At 48.8% G+C, this 25,752-nt stretch overlaps 1 protein-coding gene across 12 annotated transcripts in view; it reads left to right on the forward strand.

The window, feature by feature from the left end:
- Window positions 1-25,752, forward strand: part of CACNA1C (calcium voltage-gated channel subunit alpha1 C) — a 579,936-nt gene that overhangs the window by 29,867 nt on the left and 524,317 nt on the right. The gene's annotated exons all lie outside the window — the stretch shown is intronic.

Here is a 25,752-nt window from a genome sequence, read left to right on the forward strand (position 1 = left end):
AGACATTTTTCATATAAACAAAGACTGAGAGCACTTAACCTTGTGATCCTTGCTGAAAGATCTACCAAGCCCAACATGTTTAATAAAGAAACTTTCTTTTCTCCCTCCCTCCCTCCCACCCTCCCATTTTCCCCTCATTTTTTTTTCTTTTGAGAAGGCTAAGATTTAGGATGATTTGAAAATAAAGAGGTTTTAAACATTGAACAACAGTGAGGTAAAAGATTAGTCATAGGTGGGTGTAAATATCAGAATTTAATGCATTCTAAGGTCCTGGCATTTTTTCAGAGGAATAATAAACTATTATTTAAAATATTTACTAATTTAAACTAAAACAGAGAAATATCCAGATGTTGACCTTTGGACACACATTATTATCACTAGAATAATAACCAACGTGTATTGCACTCTGATTGTGTGCCAAGGTTTTGCATTGACTTTCACAGCCACCATATTAAGGTCACGTTCCCATTTTGAGAGGTAAGAAAACAGGGAGCATATTGTCCTTGTATTCCTGTCACTCACAATACTCTGTGGCAGTGGTATGTGTTCAGGAGATGGGGGTGAGCCAAACCGAGCTGAGGGTAAAATGCAGTCCACACTCGGCCCACATCACAATATTAGACAAGTGATAAAGCCACTGTTCCAACTCCAATCTGTCTAAGCTCACAGTCCCTGCTTCTCTGTGGTGCTCTGCTCCATTATTTACTTCTCTGGGTAAGTGACTTCCTGTAAATTGATGCTTCGCTTTTCCCTTCTCATGCATTCTTCGGTCTCCTGTGTGACATGTCCCATTTAGACTTGATGCCCTGGCTGTGTTTTTACCATGTGTCACACAGGTGAACAGAGTCTCTTGATCTTTGTTTTGATTTCAGAAGCCTGTCTCCCCCCCTAGTTTCTATGTAGTGCTCAGACAACACGTTGCTAGGAAATGCAATAATAATCATAGCATTTAGAGCATGTGTGCTCTCCCCGCCCACCCCCCACCGCAAACACCTGCCTTTACCATCTGTTCAGGATGCCCAGCACTGTTGCTTCAGTACCTTGACCCTGCCCTGCTGAGATGCCTCACTGCATCCTGGACTGTGGATCCCAGACCTTGGATTTCTTTAACCAGTGAATTACCAGTGAGAAAACCAGCGCCTGGGGTTGCTAAGCTACACTGGACCTGTTCTAGTTACACACCAGATAACCTATCTATCTATCCATCTCTCTTTCAAATTAACTGGTTAAGTCTGTGGGATAATGTTGTTGTTGTTTGCCTCTTTGATGTGTTTAAATGTGGACTGTACAGTGTGGTTTCCTGACTCTCTGCTTGCTTCCAGGCTAAGACAGTTAGTTAGGTAGTCGCACACGACTTGGGTTGCACATAGCAGGAAAGGGGGGCCCAGAAGGTAGGTAGGTTGCCATTACTGGCTTCTCAAACAATGCCATCATCCTTTAGAGGGTCTTTTATTCTTCTCTCTCTCTCTCTTTTTTTTGTTGATACATTTGGGTAGACCTGACATCAAATCCATCTCAGAGGGTTTCCACTTCCAGTGTGAGCAGGCATGGTGGACCGATGGTATCCCGAAGGCAAACAAAGCCTCTTGGTTTGCTGCTGATGGAAGCCGTGGGCTCCTCTGACCTCTGCTTTTCCCCAAAGAGACCCTGACTGGAGATCCCATCAGTACCAGGGAAGCCTGTGTGCTGAGGCCCGTGTCCTGTGGTTTTGTGGTGAAGACAAAGCAATCCACTTTCCCCCAGGTGGCCAGAGGACCCGGTTATACCTTTCTTAGGGAGACATCTCGAGGCAGGCGGGAACAGCATCCACCTTGCAGTTGGAGTTGCTGAGTTCCTGACTCCACCCTGTCAGATGTGGCCTGGGGAGAGTCTTTGATCCTCAGTTTCTTCAGCTGTAAATTCAGGGTATTAATCTCCATGTTGTAAAGAGTTGAGTGAAATGATAACAAGAGAAAATGCTTTGTAAACCTTAAAACACAGTACAAATATCAGGCTTTTATTACTCTCAGTGCTTGGAGAATGGATTGTAGGAGTTAATGGCCCTTGCTGTGCCATATTTCAGTGCAGAGAACGACAAGAGCTGCCAATAAATATTGATTAATGATGAGGTAGAGAGGCTGTTGGACTCAGTGTGGAAGCCAGGGCTTTCTATATTAAATGCATGCATTCATTCAGTCATTCATTGAGCATACATTTATTGAGTACCTACGAAATGCTGTGCACTGGGAATACAAGTGAACAAGACAAATGGAATCATGATTAATGTTTTCTCTGGCCCTCACGAAGTTAGAAATATATGGTGTTTTTTTTTTTTTCTAGAAACTTAAATTTATATGATACAGGGTGGGGCAAAAGTAGGTTTACTGTTCATATGGAAAGTAACATAATAATTAGTAATACAAGAATAACCTTTGTTTTGCATCCTCACAATCGTAAACTTACTTTTGCCCCACCCTGTATAAAGGATTGTCTTTTATGCTGATAATATGTCCGCCCCTCTCTTTGGTGGTAAATGTCTTCTATTTTGTGAAATGATGACAGTATATGGTAGTTGATTTTTGAAAACCGTCTCACATGGTAGATTAAAAAGAGGTGTTACTGGTCCTTGACATCCAAAGCGGAGGAGCCACTGATCCAGCTCAACCTCCGATTCAACGCAGAAGTCTCTCTAGCATCCCTAACAGCAGGTCTCTGATGTCTACTTTGATAATTCTAGGGAAGGGGGCCTCACTAACTCACAGACCAACCATTCCACTCCAGGTTTGGATAGCTTTTATCTTTTGAAATAAGACAAAGCTGAAATTTGACATCCTATAACTTCTGCCCATTCATCTTACTCCTCCTATCTGGAGAAAAATGCATTTTACTCCTTATTATTTAGCACTCCAGATTTTTGAAGCAAGCCACCTGTTCCTTTTATTAAACATATTTTCCAGAGTTATAGTCCCCATTTAAAGTCTTTTTAATTATCACCTAAGGATTTTTAAAAATTGATTTGAGAGAGAGAGAGAGAGAGAGAGAGAGAGAAACATCGATGTGGGAGAAAAACATTGAGCAGTTGCCTCCCATACTCACCCCACCCAAGACTGAAACTGTAACCTTTTGGTGTACAGGACGACACTCCAACCATTGAGGCACCGGCCAGAACCCCACTTTTTTTTTTTTTTTACCCAGTGTCCATCTTGGAGCCTGTTGCTCACAGGGACACTGGCTTTATCTGTGGGCTGACTTACGCCAAGTGCTCAGCCTGCTGCTTCCCTTAGTCTCGGCTCTGAATGTAGATGAAGGAAGTAAAGATTTCATTACCTTTTTGGCTGCTGTGCTGTACTGTTGACTCATATTGAGTTGCAGTGTACTAAATTCTCTGGGGTCTTTGTCATATAAATTGCTGATAAGCCAGGGTTCCTCCTACCTTATGTTTAGGCACTGATATTTTTTCATCTAAGGGCAATACTTTAGATTCATGGCTGTTATATTTCATCTTGTCAGTTTGGACTGTAGTTTCAGCATATTGAGGTCATTTGAATCCTGATTCAACCTTCCAACTTATTAACTATTCCTCCCAGATTTATGTCAGCAGCACATTTGACAAATTCGTCTTTATCCAGATTTTTAATTCAGTGTTTGAAAATCTAGAGCCAAAGACAGAACCCTGGGTCACCTCAGTAGAGACCTTCCAAGTTTAAATACATCTGTGAATCAATGCCGTAGGCATCTGTGCACAAAATCAATGCATCTGTGTATGCGTCACTCATCAATGCATCTGTGCGTGCATCAATCATCAGGGAATCCATGTGTCAGCAGCTACAGATCCACCTAAGTGTATTATCCACACTGGAGGTGTGAATTCTGTTTGTGACTTCCACTTTCTTTCTTTATAGGCGATGTCAACCATGCCCATTACTGAACCCACCGTTGGTATGATTAGGACTTTCAAATTTACTTCTTCAGCCCACATATCTGTCTCAAGTTCACCTTTTTAATTTTCCCCTGGATATCTTTAGGATGTTTCAGGTGTTTCGAAATCAGTGTGTTATTTCTCTGCCCTCTAAAGCCTTTTTCTTTTTCTGTGGTCACTACTTCAGTGACGGCACCACCGCGTTGGTTAAGCCAGATGCCTGGGGGCCTTCTCAGTGTCTCTTTTCTCCCACTCCACAGCGAATGTCGTTAGTTGGTCTTAGAGATTCTCCTTCCTTAATATTTCATAATCTACCCCTCAGATTCTGATCTCTCTTGCTCGTGTGATTATAAAAGCCTCTGACTAGACTCTATTCCTGGTCTTAGCCCTTTTAGCTCATCCTCTACGATGTCACCAGAAAGCAAAAGCACAAATCGTAGCATGGCTTTATACCTCTTTGAGCCTTTTACTGGCTCCCTGTTGACTGAAGGGTGGCTGGTCCTTCCTGGCCTGGCATCACTGGTCTTACTGACTTCGTCTCTTACTGTTCCCCTCCACCGACCCTACGCTTCAGATGGGCTGGCGGCTGCTGGCTCCCAGGTGCAGTATTCTCACTTGTACTTTGCACATGCTGCTCCCTTTACCAGGAATGCCTTTCCACCCCTTCCCATCAGCTGACGTCCACTCGTTTCTCAGAACTCAGATCAAGCCTGCTCTGCTCTGGGACTCTTCTCTGTCAGCTCCAGACTGAGTTAGGAGGCCCTTTTCTGAGCTGCCCTGACGCTCTAGGCATGCCCACTGGGTACCTTGTTACATGTGGAGGAACAGCTTGTCTAGTCTTCCACTGGGTGGGGCCCTTTAGGCAGTGACTGTGTTCTCTTTGCCCCTGTAACCACAGCTCCTAGCACAGGGCTTAGCGTATAACCGGCACTCAGGGTTTGCTGAACAAGTGGGTGGGGGCTTGACAAATCATTTCCAGTTCCACCTGGACTGTTAATTTTGCCACTCAGCATGCTTTCTGCTTCTGCGCCGGTGGCATCCCTTTGATTCTCTGGCCTCGTGATCCTATTTAAACAGTGAAAGGGGCACTTTGGCATCGATTAGGTTTTTTCTCCATAGGTGTTCCAAATGATCTGATTTCTCATCCACTCTAGGCGTGTTCAACTCCCCTTTCATTGCTTAGTTACATGTGTGTTTCTCCGACCCTGCATTAGTAAGGGGAGGCTGTCAACCATAACCAGCAGCCCCCAAATCTCACTGGCTCGACACACATAAAGTTTATTTTCTGTTGTCGCAATGCAAGTATTCCTTGTCGAGGGACCTTCCACAGGGGGTTCAGTGACCCCGGTTCCTTTCATTCTGGGGCTGTACCCTCTTTTGGATCTTCGGAGTCTTCTCCATTCGGCTGATGTCGGGGAAGAGAGCGTTGCAGATGGGAAAGCAGAGACACTGTGTGGGCGGTTCTCCCGGGCCAGGGCTGGCTGTAGCACCGCCACTTCTGTTCACATTTCATTGACCAGAACTTAGTCATAAGACCATGTCCAACTGCCAGAGTGGCTGGAAAATGCGGGCTGGCTGTGACCCCAGGAGGAAAAAGGGAACAGATCGTTGTGAGCATTAGCAGTTTCTGCCGTTGCACTCAGGTTCTGACCTTGGGTGTCCCAGGCTGGATTCCGAAGTCCTTCTCATCCAGGGCTTTTTCTGTGCCCCAAGCCCTTTGATCTTCATCTCCCAACCTGGAGTTTTGCTCCTTGCTCAAGCCCTGTGGTCACCTGTTACCTAACTCCACTTTGCTTGCTTTTGGCTGAATTTGACTCCTCATCTCTCCAGTTTCCTAGCAGCCCTCCTTGCCTTGCTCACGTGTCTGGGACTGGACTAGCTCATCCCTGGTACCCGCCTGCTGTTGCCCGTGTGCTCCTTGGATGAGAGCCCACCGTAGTCCAAGTACCAACATGACAGTGGAGAAGCCTTTCAATATGCCCAGTGCTTTGAAGCTCTTTCCATGAGTAGTACTGGGCATGGACTGGAACTCTGCTCCATTAGAGAATGTAAAGAGTTGCAATGAGAGCCATAAAATAGTAAGGCATTGGAAAATACAGCTTTGGGAAGCCAAAAGAATCACTGCTGCGTATCTTGAAAGGGACAAGCCTGAAGGCAAGGTCAATCTTTATATATATGTAAAAAGTTGGTTCAAAATGTTTCTAGTTCTTTGCTTTATCTTTAAACTTATAAGCATATATGCACAACCAATGGACACAGACAATAGTTTGGGGAGAACAGGATGGGGGTGGTAGTGGGGAGGAGCGGTTCCATGGGGGACAAATGGGGGAGCATCTGTAATACTTTCAGCAATAAAGATTAAAACAAAGAAAGTAAAAATACAAATAGATAAAAATGTTCTTAAAGTTGATGATGCTAGAGTAGATTCTCTTTTGTTACATGGAAAAAGAAGAAAGTATCTCACAATTTAGTGTGGGGTATTTAGGTAAGAGATGAAGAACGAAATCGTGAATTCCAGAATTTTGGGACCTGGGTATGGGTTCCTTAGAGAGGTTAAGTCATGTGCTTTCCTGGAAACCCCTGTGAGTGGGTGAGCCCCCCCTCCCCCCGCCCCCCAGGTATCTTAGAAGTGACCTGCTGGGGGCAGAAGGTGGATGAACAAGATCAAAATCTTTTCCTGTTCTGTGCTTCTGAGAGAGAGAGAGAGAGAGAGAGAGAGAGAGAGAGAATAAAAAAGAAGCTGGGTTAAATTATGCTTTCGGCTCAGCCTCTTTTGAGAGATGTTCATACTCTAAGTCTTGGTCTCTGGGTAGTAGTTCCCATTGATTTCATGAGCGGAAGGGGTGTTGTCAGGTTTCAAGAACTAGGATGCCTGAATTCCATTTCCTATTTGTCACCTACTCATTGTAGGTCACCTGCGTGGGCAGGTTACTTCTCCATTTGTTGGATGGTCTGATTATCTAATAAGTGGAGACAAGATGGGATGAATTTTCAGGTTTGGATGAAAAGTAATTCATGTTTCTAACATGGTTTAGAAAACATAAGTAAAATATCCCATGTAATTATAGTTTTGTTAGGGGCATTTCTCTGCATCTTGTTTTTTTGGGTCTTGCCTGGAGATGTGCAGTTTTTTAAGAATACTGTTTTTAGAAATAGCTCCTCAAATTTGTGGGCCTCTCCTAGTGAGTCCTGAAATGGTACCCTTTGTTGGGGAGGAAGCTGCAGGCTAGCACCTTCAGGCCAGGACCTAATGGTCGAGGCCGTGAGTGAATAAAGCACATGCTCCACAGCCAGCCCCCTTGGTTTGAACTGGTGGCTTTGCAAAGTTCATCAGTTCCTCTGTGCCTCAGTCTTCTCATCTGTGAAGTGGGCATAATACTAGTGTTTACCTTATGGGAATGTTGAGGGGATTAAGTACGTCAATATATGTAAAACTGTGAGAACAGGATTTGGTCTACAGTAAATGCTCTGTATATATTACTATTATTTTTAGGCAAGATTTTCAGACAGTTACCTCTGTCTCATTTTCTCCTTTGTCACTTGCTGGAAAGGGTCCATTCCATGTATTTCAAGGGCACCAGGACTGACTTTACACTTACAGACAAGAGGAGAAAGATCTTTCCACTGTCCTCATGCTGACTGGAGTTCTGTCAATAGACAGTATGACACACAGTATGATTGGAGTAACCAGCTTAGTTGAAGTGGGTATTGTACGTAATCACGCTACGAGGGAACGTCAGAGGACTCCACCGCATGAGACAGACCTCGGAGCTTGCCCTGTGCTGGTATTCTCAAATGAATCAAGGAGATGCTCGTGGGTGGGTGAGGGCTTCCAGGGCCACGTTATTACTTCTGGTAGGATCTGTGGGGCTCTGAGACTCTGTACTTCCCAAATCCAAGCTAGCCCCACTCCTGGTGAATCACTCTGCCTTTACCTGTGATTCTGTGTTCTCAAGTGATTTCACCTGTTTCTTGTCATATGCGGAAGGCTGGGGTAGGGGGCAGAAAAGTCATATTCTGTGAGCATGTAGAGGATAACCCTACTGTCCCCGCCACAGTCTGTCCTCTTCCATAAGCCCTGACCCCCCCTGATGCCCCTGACCCTGGGGTAAGTCTTGGAGGGGCAAGCATGACTGTAGAAGAATAGGATTAATTTGCAGGAGACTGAGGCCACACTCTTGAAAAATTAAATTCAACAGATGTTCACTGAGCACCTCTTATGTGTAAAGCTCCATGCTGGGTGCTGGGTGAGGTACCTGGAGTTATTAGACTTGCCTCCTATCCTCAGTGCGTCCGTGAGCCCTGGGGGGAGACAGACCCACAAATAGAGCAGGTGGCGGAGGGTGCAGGAGTGGAGGCACAAGTAAAGGGACCATCACAGGTGCCAGGCTGTCAGAATCCTTGGGGCCCCTCTTGGGCTCATGCATTCAGAGACTTTTAAATTATTTTACAATTTGTTTTCTGTTGTGGTAAGAAAACACGTAACATAAAATTTGCCATCTTTACCACTTTTTTGTGAACAGTTCAGTAAAGTATATTCACATTGTTGTGAAACAGATCTCCAGAACTTTTTTATCTTGAAAAATGGAAACTCTGTATCCATTCAACGAGAAGTCCCCTTCCCCCCGCCCCTCAGCCCCTGGTAACCACCATTCTACTTTGTGCTATGAATTTGACTACTGTAGGTACCTCATATAAGGGGAACCATATAGTATTTATCTTTTTTTGTGACTGGCTTATTTCAATAAGCAGAATGTCCTCAAAATTCATTCATGTTGTAGCATTTGGCAGGATTTCCTTCCTTTTAAAGGCTGAATAACATTCCATTGTATGTATGTACCACATTTTGCTTATCCATTCATCTGTTAATAGACATTTGGGTTGCTTCCACCTCTTGGCTCTTGTAACTCTGCTATGAATATGAGTTTACAAATAATACCTCTTCCAGATCCCACTTTCAGTTTTTTTGGGCATATACCCAGAAGTGGGATTGCTGGATCATATGGTAATTCTGTTTGAGGAACCTTCATACTGTTTTTCATAGTAGTTGTACCATTTTACATGATCACCAACAGTTCACAAGGGTTCCAATTTCTCTACATCCTCATCAATACTTGTTTTGTTTTGTTTTTTATCCTCACCCGAGGACATTTTTCCATTTTTTGTTCAGATAGAGTGTGAGGGAGAGCGAGGAAGAGAGAGAGAGAAACATCGATGTGAAAGGGACACATCGAGTGGATGCCAGCCTCATGACTCAACCAGGGCCGGGGACAAACTGCAACCGAGGTACATGCCCTTAGTGGGAACCGTACCCGGGTCTCTCTAGACTGAGGGCTGACACTCTAACTGCTGAGCCAAACTGGCCAGGGCATACTTGTTATTTTTGTTGTTGTTGTTGTTTTTTGACAGTATCCATCCTAAAGGGTGTCAGGTGGTATCTCATTGTAGTTTTGATTTGCATTTCTTTGATGATTAGTGATGCTGAGCATCTTTTCATATGCTTATTGGCCATCTGTATTTCTTCTTTGGAGAAATGCCTATTCATATCCTTTACCCATTTTTTAAATCAACACCTAGGAAGTTTTGTTTCTGTTCCGCTCATCCCCCCAAGACATCTGGTACTGGCCCGTTGCCGCAGAGAGGACCATACCAGTTCTGCACCAGCAGAGGCTGAGGGCAGCGGGGACTTTGCCCTCGAGAAGCCCCACATGCATTGCTTACGTGCAGCCATTGGCCGGATGAGCAAGACTACTTGACTCTGTCCTCATGCCGCTGCTCTCAGCTTGCGGTGATTTCACACGTGAGATGCTAGAGCATTGGCTTCCCGTTGCCGCCGTGACAGTCACCACACATTCACTGGCTTAACACATACACACGGTTCTGGAGACCAGAGGTCTGAAGTGGTCCACAGGGCTGTGGCCCTCTGGAGGCCACAGGGGAAGCATCCGTTCGTTTGCCTGATCCCACTGCTAGAGGCGCCCACACTCCCTGGTGCGTGGTCCCTACCTCCTCTGCAGAGCCCGCCATGCCCTCCTGCCTCTCTCATAAGGATCCTTGTGAGTATATTGAGCCCACCTGGATATTCCCGGCTACTCTCCCCATCTCCACATTTGTAGTTTAATCACACCTGCACAGTGTCTCTTTCCATGAATGGGATATGGTCACTGTTTCCAGCAATTAGGAATGGGCATCTTTGGGGGTGGGGGGTGGTCATGATTCAACCTACCAAATGGGGCCTCTGCCCTGTACAAGGTGGTGGTTGGGACAGTTTTTGTAGGTCGGTTGCTTTTTCTTGTGCTTTGCAGCTTCAGACTTGAACCCGGGTTAGTAGTAAGACCATACGGGAACCTGGAGGCTTAGGCTGAGCTGTGGCGGGGCCTGGGCCCGGCTGTGGAACCTCGGGCAGGGGCTTGCTTTCTCCGGCCCGAGTGTCCGCACCGGGGGGAGGAGATGCTGGGTCTCCAGGGCCTTCCAGCCCTGCCTTGGCTGCGTCTGTCCCCGTCCTCGCCCAGCTCTCATTTCTCCTCTCCTCTCCTCACGGTGCTTTCTCCCGTCAGCTCCCGGAGGGGCCCAGGCTGTCCTCAGCTGCCGGAGGACAGGTGTGTGAGGCTTGGCGAAAACGGCTCCTGACCACCGATTCCCTGCAGGGAGACAGAGAGCAGAAAGGACGGGCACGAGGGCCTGCCCCCTTTCTGCAGCCCCCACACAAAGTATCCTGGAAACAAACAGATGACAATGTTACGTGCCCTGTCAGCCCAGTTGGGTCATACCTAACATGCACAGATTTCATATGAAACTCAATGATCCTTCTTTTCTAGTTCAAGCCTGAGAAGGTCACATATTTGTAAACTGCCAGCCAGCTGGAATGTGTCTCTCCCAGGAGCCCGGATGTTGTGTAACCCCATCTGTGTGGTGACCGGTCTGGGCTGTTGTCTTCAAGGAAGTGAGAGAGTCTTGCCGACTCTGGACATGGCATTGAGGGGCAAGACACCACTGCCCGTTCTCCTCGAGACCGGTGGTCCCGCTGTGCTCTGCGGGCCGGGGAAGTGGCCGCAGGACGGGCGGCCTCCTCCGGGGGCTGCGCAGGCGGCTGTCGCGCCTGGTGTCGCTCATCACTCTTTATCGTTGCCAACTCAAGAGAAAGTGTTGGCTTAAACACTAGTGAGCATAAATTGGTATTAGTGAATCCTGTTTTCTTTATAGCATTATACCCATTTTACTGTTAAGCAAGCTGATGATCAAAGTTAACTTAGCAAAGATCACATGGCTAAAAAGTGAGTTGAGGCTCAAAGTGAGATATGTCAAATTCCCACACTCAGCTTCTGTCCACTACAGCACTTTGTATCTCCTGGGCTCTTCCCTTCACCTAAAACTATTGGCCTTGGGAGTGGAGTGTGGGAGCCATGGCTGAGGGGGGCGGGAGGGGGTCAGCTACGGAGCCGCAGTCTGGAGGGTGTGACAGCTCAGAACCCCGTGCTCTGGCCGAGGCAAGACTAGCGGTTTAGAAAGCTGAGCTGCCTGGAGCTGACCTCGGGGCTGGTTTCACAGCGGTGCTTTGGTTTCAGGTCCAAACTTAGTTACAGACCCTGAAAGAGCAGGGTCCCTGGCTGGGCATATGTTACTGGAGAGTGTGTGTGCAAGTTCCTGTGGGTGAGTGTGCAGCTGTGGCCTGTCCTTCCTGAGGAGGCTGATGGCTTGTTGACACAGGGAGTGTCTTACCTGTCTGTTCCCCACAGCTCCTGCACCAGTGGGTCACACGAGGCATACACCCAGACATTCTTGACCGCTCACCCTGTGCGGGGGCTACGAGTGGACTGGGACAGAGGCTCTGCTCCAGGGTTATGTCTGAGCAGGGGAAGAGGCACATGCACACTTATGTAGACAGAAGGAAAGCAGTGGTCAAGGCCATGAGCAGCACAGGGGAAGGTGACATTGCTCTGTGCTTCCAAGTCACACGCTGGGGACACACATGTATTTGCATGTGCATATTTGTACATGTGTGCATGTGTAAATGTGTGATTGAGGGTGACTCCATGGTCATGTGAGGAATGTGCTTTCCCAGACCCTTATCCTAGGCAGGCAGCAGCTGCTCCCCCTTCCCTGACCAGTGACCCCTCTACATGGTTATATTATTACTGATGATTGGAGTCATTGGATGGGGGCTTTATAACTCCTTGGCTCAACTGGAAAGTTGGATTAGGCACTTGCATTCTGAATGAGAGCCATGAGTCCATAGTTTATTTAGAAAAACAACACAACAAAAAACACAACTGCTTTTCTCTTACGATGCTCAGCTAACAGGGTCTGCAGTTGAAGGCTGCCAAGGGACCACCCAGTAACAAAACTATGTTTAATCCATCCGTGTTGTGTACCGACAGGACACTTTTCTTTCGTGGACTACTGCGAACATAGAGCAGACCAAAGCAAATGCCCCATTTGCCCCAGTAACCTCCACGTGTATGAAAACTAGGTAACTCATCTTTAGAAAGATGCTTCCGTGTCACGCCACAGATTCCACGTACATGCTTTCATCCCTTGTTAGCTAGTTGTGATTAGTCCCATTTCACGGATGAGGAAAACCACCTCTAGGAAGGCTGCCAAGTGAGTCAGATATTCAAGGAGAGCTACTACGCAGGTAGGTATGATTCCGTGGCATCCTGCTCCAGATCTTGGGTGCCTGGGAGAGGCAAGAAGAGCAGCTCAGTGAGTCAGCAGGCACTGCAGGAGCTGGGCACTGTGGGGGTGCAGCCGTCGCCTGTCCCTTCCTCAGGGAGTCATGGTGGTCCTCGTCCGCTAGCCATGTTTGTTGAGACTCAGGATCGTGGCCCCATGTCAGTGACTGCCTTGGTAGGTAGATGCTTTTCAGATTCAGGTATTGGTTAGCATTAAAGGAGGGAATTCAGAGGTAGGGTGGGGTGGGGGGCTGTGAGGATCTGTCTGGGAAGCCTATGTCTTTTGTTAGCATGTTCCAAGTGATAAACTCTTCTGCCACCCATGTATGAATTCTAGAACTAGTGACTATCAAAAAAGTGTATAGGACCTTAGAGAGCCTTTGTGAACTCCTTCATTTTATAGATGAGGTCATTGATGCACAGAGGGGGAGATGCACTTGTCCAGAGTCACACAGCTTTTCAGTGGGAGAAGGAGGAGGAGACCCGTGTGTCCAGCCCTACTGTATTCATCCTTGGTCTTCTTACTGAAGGGGAGAGCGCAGCAGGAAGTGGGAGTGACGGGCGGCAGTGCCTCCGTGGACGTGGAAGGTTGTGAACCGCTCACACTCTGGGAAAGTCTGTGTTGGGGTGTCTGCAGAGGCTTTCCTGGGGCTGAGCCCGGTGGCCTTGCTCAGGCCCGTGGCGTCCCCATTCCTCACCTTCATTGCTGCAGGCCCCAGGGACCTGGCTGACTTTAATAACGTCAACAACAAAAGTGATTGTAATTGATGACTACTGTTCACTGAGAACTTCATACAAGGCTGTGCCATGCTAAGTGCTTATAAATGTTTTAAAATCCTTGAAACAGCTCAGAGGCACCTAAGTCTCTGGGATGTTAAATAACTTGCCCAGGTTCATGGAGCTTGTAAGTGGCCAGACGGAGCTCAGACTTGGGTCTCACCTGTCTCCTGATCTGTGCTTTCGACCTCAGACTCCGCTGGCTGCTCATTCACTCAGTTCCCCAGCAGCCTGCACCGAAGATTCGGCGTTTCCACACCCGCGTTCTGCTTGCCCGTTCTTTCCTGGCTGACTTCGTAGACCAACACCACATCCAATTGGTCTTCAAGGTTGTAACCCTTCTAATTACTAAGGGGACATAGTCAGAGGAGAGTAAGGTAAACCGGGTGATAAAGTTAGGGATTATAGAGCTTTACAACATTTTTCTAGCCCTAGTTTCTGTTCTGAGTAGTAACTCCATGCTGAGATGAAACATAGAAATGCTGTTGAGTTTTGTGTCTTCTACTTTTGAGCTCTTCAAGATGGACTTAGTCCCTTCCACTCCTTTTTGGCTACACTTCAGATGCGGGTGAAGCCTGGGGCAGAATCTGGGCAGCACCAGAGGTGCCTGTGGCCCAAGTAGGGAACTTGGATTTCCAAGGACCCCAAACCTAGGTGTCGGTCACTGCCCTGAGTCTCCGCCCCACCCAGGAGGGCTCTCATCAGAAGTTTCCTCAGTCTTCCAAGGAGAAGAAAGATGGAGTAGAGGAGCCAGGAGAAGTCAGATATTACTGGTCTAGAAGGTGTCAGAAAAACCTAAGGAGATAGAAGAGAAAAGGAAGCTTGGTTCAAGAAAGATGGGAAAGTCAAGGGTAAAGGGAGTCAAATATATGGTGACGGAAGGTTTGACTTCGGTTGCTAAATGCACAATGCAATCGTAGTGTACACTTGAAACATATCTAATTTTATTAACCGACGTCATCCCGTACATTTAATAATAATAAAAAAGAAGGATGGGAAAGAAACGCACATGGAGGAGGAGAGCTTTCTGGCTGCAAGGGGCACTGAGAATTTAAGATGCCAGAGTATTGGGGGGCTCGGGTGGATAAGGCAGTCCTGACCTGGGCTTCACTGGCTGGGTGCCATTTGCTCTTCTCTGCCTTGTGTCCATCATTAGCAGTTTGTTTCCTCAGCTAAAATGATCAGGACTCTGAGTAGTACTTGCATTCCCTCAGCCAACACTTCTTTCTGTACCTGATGCGTGTCGGCGCTGGGCTAGGCATCAGAGCTACAGAGATGGGCAAGCCATGGCCTGCCCTGGAGGTACTCCTGGTGCCCACGGCAGAGCTTTTGGGCCAGACCGAAACTGGGAAGAGGCCAGGGATCGATCTCATGTTCTGCTCACCCATCTCTCCCAGCAGAGATCTGAATGACGCCTGATGGTATTCAATGGCGCTGGAGAACACTGTAGATGTTTTCGGACGCGAGTCTGGTTTCACTCCATTGTGACGGCATGTTTGTGTATGTGCATGTGTGATTTATTTGATATTTGAAAACAATTTATGACCTAAATTCTTTGCATCTTTTCTGGGCCCATGTCACGTGCTGTGGGCCTGTGCAGAGGGCTGTGCAGGGGAGCACTGGGTCGGGGTGGAGACCTGTCCTGCCTCACATCTGCCCTCTGGACTGGGCTGAGTTCACTCCTGAGTAGCTTACATTCCGATGCCTTCACCTCCTGGCTTTCTCTTCCTGAGAAGGCAGCCCTCCCTTCCTAGATCGCTTTCCTTCTGGAATGTTCTTCCAAACTCTAAGTGCAGCAGTCATCCCTCTCTGGCTTTAAGAACAAAATAAATTAAAATGTTTTACATGTTTATATTATGTAAAATTTACGTACCATAAAGTCTACCATCTTAACCTTTTCTAGGTATATAGTTTGATAGCATTAATTATATTCACATTGTTGTGCAACCATCACCACCCTCCATCTCCAGAACTTTTTCATATTCCCAGTGAAACTCCGTACCCATTAAAATGCGAACTCCACATTCTCGCCTCCCCCCAAGTCCTAGCAAAGCCACTCGACTTTCTGTATCTATGGATATGACTCCCCTCGGTACCTCCTCTGAGTGGAATCATACAGTATTTGTTTTATGATTGGCTTATTTCACTGAGCATAATGTTTTCAAGGTTTATCCATGTTGCAGCATGTGTAAGAATTGATTTCCTTTTTAAGACTGAATAATAGTTGATTGAATGTACAGACCACATTTTGTTTACACGTTTGTCTGTTGATGGACAGTTGGGCTGTTTCCACATTTCGGCTATTGTGAACAGTGTTGCTGTGAGCATGGGTAAGAATACCTGTGTGAGTCCTTGCTTTCAATCCTTTGGGTGTATACCCCGAAGAGGAATTGCTTACGGTAATTCTATGTTTAATTTTTTTTTTTCTTTAGGAAAAGCGTACAGTTTTTCATAGCGGTTGAATCATTTAAAATATTCCCAACCAGGAATGTACAGGGGTTGCAATTTCTCCACTTCCTTGCCAACACTTATTTTCTGATTTTTTGATAATACTATCCTAATGGATATGACGTGCTCTCTGGCTTTGAGGACTTCCATGTGCACCATGGTGAGCTCTCAGGGGTCCTGGGAAAACCCTGGGATAATAAAGTAGCAAAGAAATGATGGCTGGAGGGTCTAACTCTCTGTGTTTCCCTTCCTAGCTCAGCAGCCCCGTAGGTCCGTAAGCACAGGGAAAGGGGAGGCAGCCATTAGGACAGCTGAACACACTCTCTGGCCGCCTTTCTGCTGAAGACCCAGCCGGTGGGTGACGGTAGGTCCAGCTGCACTTTGTCAGCCCTGGTCTTTGAGGTGAATGGGAAGAGATCCAGGCACCAAGGACGTGGAGGAGCTATGACCAGTTGGGGAGGGGTGATGGGAACAGTGAGATGCCTGGACCGAAGGGTTCGAGGACCTGAGTATTGAGCTCGAAGGACCTCTGACGGTGCTTGGTTGAGCCTATTCATTCTAGGAAGAGGAAACCGAGAGCCGAAGAAGGAGAGAGATTTGCCTGAGCTCACAGAACACGTGGGTGGTGAGCTGGGACGGGACCCTGCTCTCTTGACCTCTGACCTGGCTCTCCTCCCGCCAACCCCAGGGAAGAGTCGAGGTGGCTTCAACTCTATTTGAGGCTTAATATTTATCAGGAAGCCACAGCTTCAGGGGCCTTGCTTATTTTTCCCTGCCTTCCACCTTCTGTCTGCCTGCTGTCTGGCAGAGGTTGTGCGGGGATTAATAAGATAAATGGCTTTGACTTTTCTAAATGAAAAAAGCATTATCCTTTCTACAAAGCATCGTTATTAAATGGCCTCTGAGTGTAGAGGAGTAAGCTAATGTGTTTCTTTTGTCCCGCCTTGACGAGAGCTAGCGACGTCCAGGAGTGGGACGTGTCGTCCGTGGAGGGGTGCGTTCGTGTTATGTTTTTCGTGTGTAAATATGGGCAGTGACCTCCTCCCCACGCAGCGCAGCCCTACCGACAACGGGAGAAGTTCAGTCTGTCACTGCCAGCATCCGTGGGAAACGAGCACTGCTAATAGGGTCTCTGGGATTCTCTGTATTCTGAGCGCTCTGAATGCATTCACTTTCCCACCACTTGGCACCATTCATATTTGTGTGTGAGAAACAGGAACTTTAAGAGGTGGTTGCTTAACGTGGAGGGTGTGCTTCTGGGAAAACAATGAAGAAACACACCTACTTTCAAGTGTTAGCTCACTTCACTGGAAACGAGGTATTCTACTTCGGTGCCCTGAGGCTTCAGATGCGGGCATCTGTGGAATGATTCTTGTGAAGTAATACTTTGTATTTGGGTAGTACTTTCATAGACATACTCTCAGTTAGTCTTTACGATTGTCCTGTGAGGAATGTATATTACCTCCGTTTTACAGGTGAGGACAGCGAGCTGGAGAAACATAACGTTAGTACGTGGAGGTGTGGCTGGTGGTGTGAGCGGCAGTCACAGGGGAGGGGCCCGGGCTCTGACAGCACGAGGCTGTGCGGGTGGAGGGAGGCCACTCAGTGCCCCTGGATTGCTGGACTGTCCACCCAGGGCCCGTGGTCACACAGACTGCCGCCTCCGAGCCCAGGCTGCAGCCCGGTGGAGGCCCTGACTTGCACTGGTTCTCTCTCTGTGAACGCACACCTGCTCATCCTCAGGGAGCCGAGCTGATAGTAAATAGAATTGTTGTTAAAAAGTTGAGATGACAAGAAAAACAAAGGCTCTTGCCCGTGTGTCTTGTACAGTTTTCAAATCAACCATTTCACTGTATCCTAAACCTGGATACTTCTGTTTGTGGAGAGTCATAGCTGGAGGTGGAGGGGCACAACTTATCCTTTGTCCAGGGCTTAGGTTCGAGTCAACAGAGGGCCGCACGGCGGTGTGCACTTAGTCATCTCGGACTCCTTGTTTCTCTACGGCCGGGCAGGTGCTTGTGTTTTCCTTGTTGCTGGGGATTCCCAGGGAGCGTCTGCAGGCAGGCGCGGAAGGCAGGCGGCCAGCTGTCAGGTGGGGTCTGTGTGTTTCACCTCCTCCCGCCCCCATGGGTGGTCAGCATCTGGGGCTGGTTTGGCCATGGCACATGTTGCAATTATACTTACACAAAACAAAACAAAATCACAGCGTTTTATTTCTGATTACCAAAGAATTATATATGATACAGAGTGTGGCTAATGTAATAAAAATAGTACTTAGGAAGTTCTTACGCTCAAGCAGTATTCTGAGTTTTACATTTGTTAACCCATTTGACTGTCACAGAAATACTGTGAGAGCAGTGTTCCGATTTCCATTTCGCAGGTGGGTGGTCTCAGGTGGGAGTCCTGGCCCAGTCGCACGGCAGGGACGGGCAGAGCCAGAGCTTGGATCAGTGCTCCTGGACTCCCAGCCTGTGGCCCCGGGCAGCAGATCCGCCTTGCTGGGCCCTAGTCTAACTTGTCACCTCAACACGACCACTAGAGATATTTTGACGCTTCTCTCCAGTCTTCTATGAAAAAGAGTGTCTCTTGCAAAATGGGGGACCTATTGTAGATGTGTTTTGGACCCGGTTTCGGTTGCTTAAAATTAGGTTGTAGAATTTTTTTCTATATCATTTTGCAAAAACACAATTTTTATGGTTTCCTAAAATTCTGTCATATGGACGTGCATTGATTTATCCAGCCAGTCCCCCAGTGACGGGCTTTTAGGTGGTTTCCAATTTGGTATTGCTATAATTCACGCTGTGGTGAGCGCCCAAGTAGGCGCAGTGCCTGTCGGGTTCTTCGACTAGTCCTTTAGGATCGCTTCTGAGAAGGGAGGGCCAGTGTTAGCATTACTTAAAAACCCTGCTTAGGAGTGCTGCATTACTTTTCTGACGGAGTTCATCAGCTCACGTTCCCCTCTGGTAACGTGGAAGAGGCCTGGGCGCGGTTCCTCGCTGAGCGGGAGGAGCCCGGTCGCAGTGACACCTTCTTTCCCGAACGACAGAAAGGCTCACGGCCAGGAGGGGCCGAGTCTGTGAGCTCTGAGCCCCAAGCCTCAGCTGGGCCGTTCCTCTGCTGCACGACCGCTCTGCCATTCCCCTGGGTCAGACCGCTGCCCACCACTGGGCATGAAATGGAGTTAGAGGAATTACTGGTGGTTCCCAAAGGTGCCCTGCCCACTCCAATGGGTACAGTAAGCAGGCAGGGTGAGGATTGGCCAAGCCTTCCTGTCACCCCGTCCTCCCAGATGGTGAGAAGGAAGGAGGTTGAGGCCACGGAATAGGCTAAAAACTGTCCTCCCAAGATAGCAGTACCTCCTGTGTTCTAGTTCTGGTGCTGAGAGCCTTCTAGTTACGGTAATACTGGCCTCTGGTCCTCTGCGGATGAGGCTGGTTTACTTCTGGTGGGAGTCTGCCCTGGGATTCCTCTTCCCGTCTTTCCCTCCTCTGGACTAGCTGCCCCGTGAGGAACAGAGAAAAGGCTTAGTTTTCTGGATCGCTAGACGGGGTGAGCACTGGTAGCTTTACACTCTTCCCGTTGGGTTGGGCTTCTGAAATGCTCTAGTTCTCTGCCTGGCCCCGGTCATCAGAAAGAGGTGGGGGGTAGAATAGAAGAGAGACAGTTTTATTTAAGGCAGTGTCGATCGATTGCATCGGGGAGATGGCCACAGATGCCTTTGGTCCTTCGTTGTCTCCCTGTTTTGGAGTGGCTTTGACTACTTATGGTTATGGGCCTGTTCTGAGCATCCCTGCCTCTCAGGCCTGGGTTTGCGGCAGTGTGAGGGACCAGGAAGGCAGAGCAGTAGGAGGATGCTGCTGGGAAGAGTGAAGATGGCTCTGGTGGGACACAGAGGAGGCAGGTGCGCAGTGCCGTGGCCACAGGCTGAGAAGGCTTGATGCTCGGCTGAGATGTCTCCGTGCTCTCTCAGGCCCAGCTTAGGTGGAGGGGGAACGTCGGCTTCTTCATCTGGGAAAATTTGTTTCTCATTCACTTGTCAAGAGTATTAGCTACTGAAAAATGACTTCTGGTTTCTATGTTGTTTGTTGGGTCTTAGAATCTCTTATGCTTTGAAAACATGTCTTTGCGCAGGGGGTTATTTTCTGAGCAGAAAATCCACCCACCCATCAGAATCTGAATCAGTTCTTGATTGCTTTCTTTTTTTTTTTAAGTTTCTTTACAAATTAGAATTAAGTGCTTGGTTAGTACCGCTTTCCCTTTCTCACACCCAATTCCTCATCATGCTCTTTCCATTATAACTTCCTCTTAATACAGATCTGTGCTGGCCAGCATGGCAGCCACTAGCGTATGTGGCTGTCGAAATGTACATTAATGTAAATCAAATGAAATTTATAATGTAGTTCCTCAGTTGAACTAGCTATGTTTCAAGTGCTTAATAGCCGTAATGACTGGTGGCTGCCATACTGGGAATCCCTGAATTACAGGACATCATCGTAGATGGTCTGTGGCACAGTGGGGCTACAGACTGTATGTTTGCACTACTGTAGCAATTTTAATAGGAAAGATACTTAGTACAGAATTGAAGGGCTTAGAAAGTAATCGGGAGGGTTGGGAGAACAGGCTCAAGGCTGGGCCTCCAGGAATGACTCCCAGACCAACACTGCAGAAGTGGCCTGCTAAGGGACTGGGGCTCTCGGGTCATTGGGAAGCTGGGGCATCTGGAAGTGGCTGTGCCAAGAGCTGGCTGTCGGTTCCAGGCATCGGGAAGCCATCGTCAGAAGCTTGCTGGCCCTGCAGCGGTGAAACAGATATCCTCTCCACCTGACTTAATTTCAGTTGAGTTCTTGAGTTGGCCAACCTCATAGTCACATCAGGGGGTCCAGCTGCAGAGGTGATGGGAGATGGTAGTTTTTAACTCTGCAGCCTTTGCAGGACAAGAAGGCCCAGCAGAAGGAGGCTGGAGAGCTATGAGGTAGCCAGTCCACCAGTCCGCCCATCTGCCACATGGTGCTGAGCCAGACTGGATTCTCCTCTGGATGAGCGCCGCTGGGCTCGAAGTGGACAGGGCCTTGGGTGATCTTCTAACACCAAGAAACAGTCTTCTCCTGTGTTTCCTGGCTATCTTTGTAGTGCACTGGGTAGAAAAGATTAATGGCCTCCTGTTTTCTAGTTATTTGGCCTTTAATGGGCAGAGAAAGCATAGTTCCTGTGTCAGGTTGGCTGCTGTACTCTTAGAGGGAATGTAGGCCCCATGCCACTCCAGCGAGATGACAGGCAGCAGGAGCTAACTGGGCTCCTGCACAGGTCTCCGTGACGCCTGGTGCGAGTGAAAGCATTTCCTTTGCTAAGTGAGCGGACGGTCAGGACTTTGGAGAAAGGCGTGTTCAGTTCTCTCTTTTCCAGGGATGAACAGCTGCTTCTTGCTCTTCATAAATAAACCTGGGTTGTAGTGTGTACAAAGCCTGGTCATTAGTAGTGACCTTCGTGCGTGCTTGCAGGTACTAAGGCTGAAGAGGGAGGCCTGCAGCCCTGTGTTTTCCCACACACGTGCCTAATTGGGGTTCTCTTTATGGTGCTGGGGTTTGGGATCTCTGCTGAAGGGTAGAGTGGAGGCAGGGGGATGGGAAGCACACTGGCAGCCAGTGTTTGAGCTCTGCTCGTTGAGGTTGGGGAACCAGGTTGGGGGTGATGAGAAGGAATCACTTAAGCCCCGACCTGAAGTGTGAGACGGGATCCCCAAGCCAAGAGCAGAGGGAGCAACGTGTCAGATATATACGTGCAAAGGTACTATGGTGGACAAGAGCTGAGCGTGCGTGAGGGGTGACGTGAGGCCAGTATGTCAGGAGTGCATGCGACCAGGCCAGGAGACGGAGGAGATGAGCTCAGAGACGTGGGCCAGGGCCAGCCTAAGCAGCCTTCATAAATCATGGAAGGTTTGGATTTTGAAGAGATTTAAATGGGAGAATGACAGGGCCTGATTTATTATTTTTATTTCTGAAAGGTCACTCTGGCTGCTGTGTGGAGATGGCACTGGGGCTAGGCAAGAGAAATGAGAGAAATGTCAGGGGGCTACTGCAACGTTCCGGGCCAGACGTGGAAGGCGGCCTGCACAAGGGAGGTGGCGTGGGGTGGAGGTCGTTGCTCACAGCCTCTCCCCTCACTGTTCTTCCCAACTGCCACACCAAGAAGCAAGTGGAAGGGTGGAATAAGCCCATTCCTTAGGGCAGAGACAGGCCGTCTCGAACAGCGTTGCTGAAGTCTACATGTTGTCCACCGCCATCTTTATCATGTCAATACAGTTGTAATCAAACAGATATTGAGCATCTTCTGGGATGAGTCCCTGGATCAGGTTCATGGATAGAGCTGGATTAAAGGGGGAAAAAAACCTTTCTCATCATTGAACACCTTCTAGGTCCTTAGCACCACACCTCACACCTGGGGGTGGGGGGTGAGTACCAAGGAACCGTAAGCCACCGCCTCCTGACTTGGAGTCCTCTGTGGACCTCGAAGAGCAGAATGACCTGCAACTGCCCAGTTTGTGCTGGGGTCTTGCCCTCGTCCTGTTCCCTTGGAGAAGCAACAGCTAGCGTGTGCAGGAGGGAGGAGCTGCTGCCGTCTTCCGGCAAGCTCGGCCATTTGACAGATGGGAGTCATTTTCTTACGTTCGAGGAAGAGCTCAGTGCTGTGGGCACCCACCTGCCTGTGTGTGGCCTGATTTGCTGAGCTGCTGCTCTGGGGCTTGTTCAGGGATGAGAGCATCAGTGGAAATAGACTAGGAAGGCAGGAGCCAGAGCAGCCTTAAACCGTGGCATCTTTTCAGCTGGCAACCAGGAGTCAGAGCTTTGAATCAGCTTCATGATTTGAAAATTGGTCTCTTTGCACCGGGGGTTTATTTTGTGCTAACAAAGTCATCAGGGACACAATACTGCTTGCCTTTTCTCCATGGCACTGCTCTGGATGCAAAATGGTTGAATCTTGAGTGGAGAGTTTCCATTCCTGGGGTTCTTGGAGAATTGTGTTCCCTAGTTGTGGGGACCTGGCGATCCTCAGAGCCTCCAGTCTGGGTGGGGGGACCAAGCGGGGCCTTGGAGCACAGCCTCGTGGAGGAGCCTCAGGCCACGCCTGGCTCACCTGTGTGTGGCTTTGTGTGGCAGTGCCCTTGGTCACGGCACAGGGCGACAGCAATGCTCAGAGCTGCCGGGACCCAAATACGGAAGGCTGTTTTCTTGTCTTTCAGCTCAGGAGAGGTTGACATTCCATTTTCCCCACGGGCTTGTTCGTCTGTGCTTTCTCCAGATGGCACGCTCCAGTGCGGTCCTCGTGCTCGGAACTGTCCACACTGAATGAGGTCGCCCAGGTGCGGGGTGGCTCGGAAGACAGCCCCCCACGGTGTGGCTTTCAGAACCCCTCTTGGCTCTGTGGACCCACGGCCATTTAGCCCTCAGGAGCGTGGTCGCCCCACCCCGCCGCCTCCCCACGGCGATGGATACGCTCTCCCGCGGAGCTCCCTGCCTGCCTTCCCACCGTCGTCCAAACTCTCCTTGGTTTTTGGAACTGGCAGGTGGTGTAAGGGAGTGTGACTATGTAGGTGAGGGAAGAGGAGAAGTCAGCCCAGGAATAAAATCGCCTGTTAAGCATTGTCCATGCCAAACAGGGGGCCGGGGAAGGAAAAGTGTAGTACCTCAGACTGAATGGACACATTAGAATTTCAGCCCCATCTGGTGAACTCAGTAAGACAAGCAGTGAGGTGGGGCTCAGTCACTCCAAGACAGCGCATAGGAACGGGGACACCTTCCACTTCCACTTGTCCCACAGGGCCAGGGTTGCCAATGGGGCTATTCATGTAGTGGATGCTGTCCTGTGAAGGTCATATAAACACAAAGGATGTTCTTGGGGTCAGAAGTGCTGCCTCTTCAACCTCAAGGCCCGTCAACCAGTAGCAGGTGCGCGCTTTGCTCGTGTCCACGTGCGTGAGCACGCACGTGTGTGCGCCTGTGGACGGCGTGCGAGATCTCAGGAGGCGGAGTCTGTCTAGCATTTAACTGCGAGTCCTGTGTGTGCTGCAGGAATCTTCCATTGTCTCACTTTGTGACCTTTAATGAGTCACAGACGCTCCTTTGTTTTCTTATGTGTTAAATGGAGCTACTCACACTTGCTGGTTGTTAAAGCAGCTCTTGGGCTTCAGGTGCCTTTGTTAATTTAAATCCTGTCTTCTGTTTCTTTCCTCTGGGGTCTTAGAAGAAAGGTGAAGGCCCAGCCTTATTGGGGTCTTCTCGCTTTATGCGTTGGCTCCACACGGTGCGTGCAGGGAGGTATATGAGAGATGAGACTTCTAGGCAGTGTTGGGTTCCCCATGATTCTGACATGCTGGTTAACATACTTGACCCCGAGGGTGCAGCAGCCGTCTGGAGCTTGGGGGCAGAGGGAGGGCGGAGGGTGAAGGGAATATATGGTGAGAAGGGAGTCAGTGTCATGTTGAGAATATAGCCATAGATTGAGTATAGCAAAGAGGCAATGTTCCAGGCCTTGGGGCTGGGGGTGGGGCTCTGATGCTACAGGGACCAGATGGCAATAGTGCAGGAGGCAACTGTCAGGGGACAAGAAGTCAGTGGACCAGCTGGTGCTAAAGGAGACCTGATGTGCTCATCTTGGTATCATACAGGGTGGTAAATTGTGGCATCTGTGATACCATACCCTTGGTGCCCATGCAGACATCACTAATCTATCATGATGTGCTTTCCCGGTGTGCTCAGAAAAGCCTCAGAATCCTTTAGGTACAGCATTTTGGTCCGTGATGTCAATCTGTTGGTGTAAGAGTGGAAACTTATTGTTTGTCATTGGTGTGATGGTGGAAAGGACAAAGACCTTGGAATCTGACAGCAACGACACCCCGGCCAGATTCAGCTTTGTGGCATTGAGCAAGCATATTAGTTATGTCTTTTTTGGTTGTCAGGGACAGAAGCCCATTCAAATTAGCTTAAGCTGTTATTTAAGTGTGAAAACCGGAAAGCCCAGGGTAAGGCTAGCATCAGGCATGGCTGGGTGCAGGAGCCCAGTGAGATTGTTAGGTTGTGTCTCCAGGACAGACGTTCTGTGGGTAAAAATGTTCTCACTGGCTGAGCTGGGTCATGTGCTTATCTCAGAACTGGTCCCTGTGGAGGACAGGGCTGCTGGTAGGGACGATAAGGTCCAGACAGCAGGTCACACTGGGAGCAAAAGTTATCTTAAAGTCCAATGTAGAAGAATCAGCCCCGGATAAGAGCGGGCAGAGGTGGCTGGCAGGGTACCGAGGGTTCACCGAATCCTGGTGAGTTGCAGTGAGAAGTAGGACTCCACTGAGGAGCTATTTCTGGGCTCAGCAGCTTCCCTGGAAGGACCTGAACAGAGGGGAAGGTCACAGTGGGGGGACTTGGAAGTGATGTATGTGCAACTGGTCTGCCTGTTCCAGCCACAGTCTTCCAGGCAACCAACAGGGCACCCAGATGCCAGGCTCTCTGCCCACAGTAGCACCCCATTCCCTGCAGTCTGTCTTGATCCTGATGCACGTGGCCATTTGACAGATCTCAAGGTCACACTTCTGTTCTGGGGCTTCTGGGGCATTCAGGTTTGGGCCCAGGCTGAGCTGATTACTTGGCAAACCTTGTAGGATTCTGGGGGAGGCATCAGGCCGACCAGACCGAGTATGTGTGGTGTCTTAGGGACAGTCTTGAAGGCTTCAGCTAACTTTAACCAGAGCACTGCAGTTGTCTTTGCTCTGGATTTCACTGGTTCCCATGCAGGTTTCCCTCCTGCAGGGTCCCTCTGCCCCTCCCTGTCACCCTCCCACAGGAAGGGCTTGGTAGGTGGTTCTGTTTGGGGTCTTTCGTGCAATTGCAGTCAGATGGTGACCAGAGCAGCTGGGGGCTGGCTGGGACTCTGTCCCTCTGTGTGCAGCAGTCTCTTTAGGTAGGGCTGGTG

This window comes from Molossus molossus, unplaced genomic scaffold, assembly GCF_014108415.1.
Source record: "Molossus molossus isolate mMolMol1 unplaced genomic scaffold, mMolMol1.p scaffold_m16_p_10, whole genome shotgun sequence".
Taxonomy (NCBI): Eukaryota; Metazoa; Chordata; class Mammalia; order Chiroptera; family Molossidae; genus Molossus; species Molossus molossus.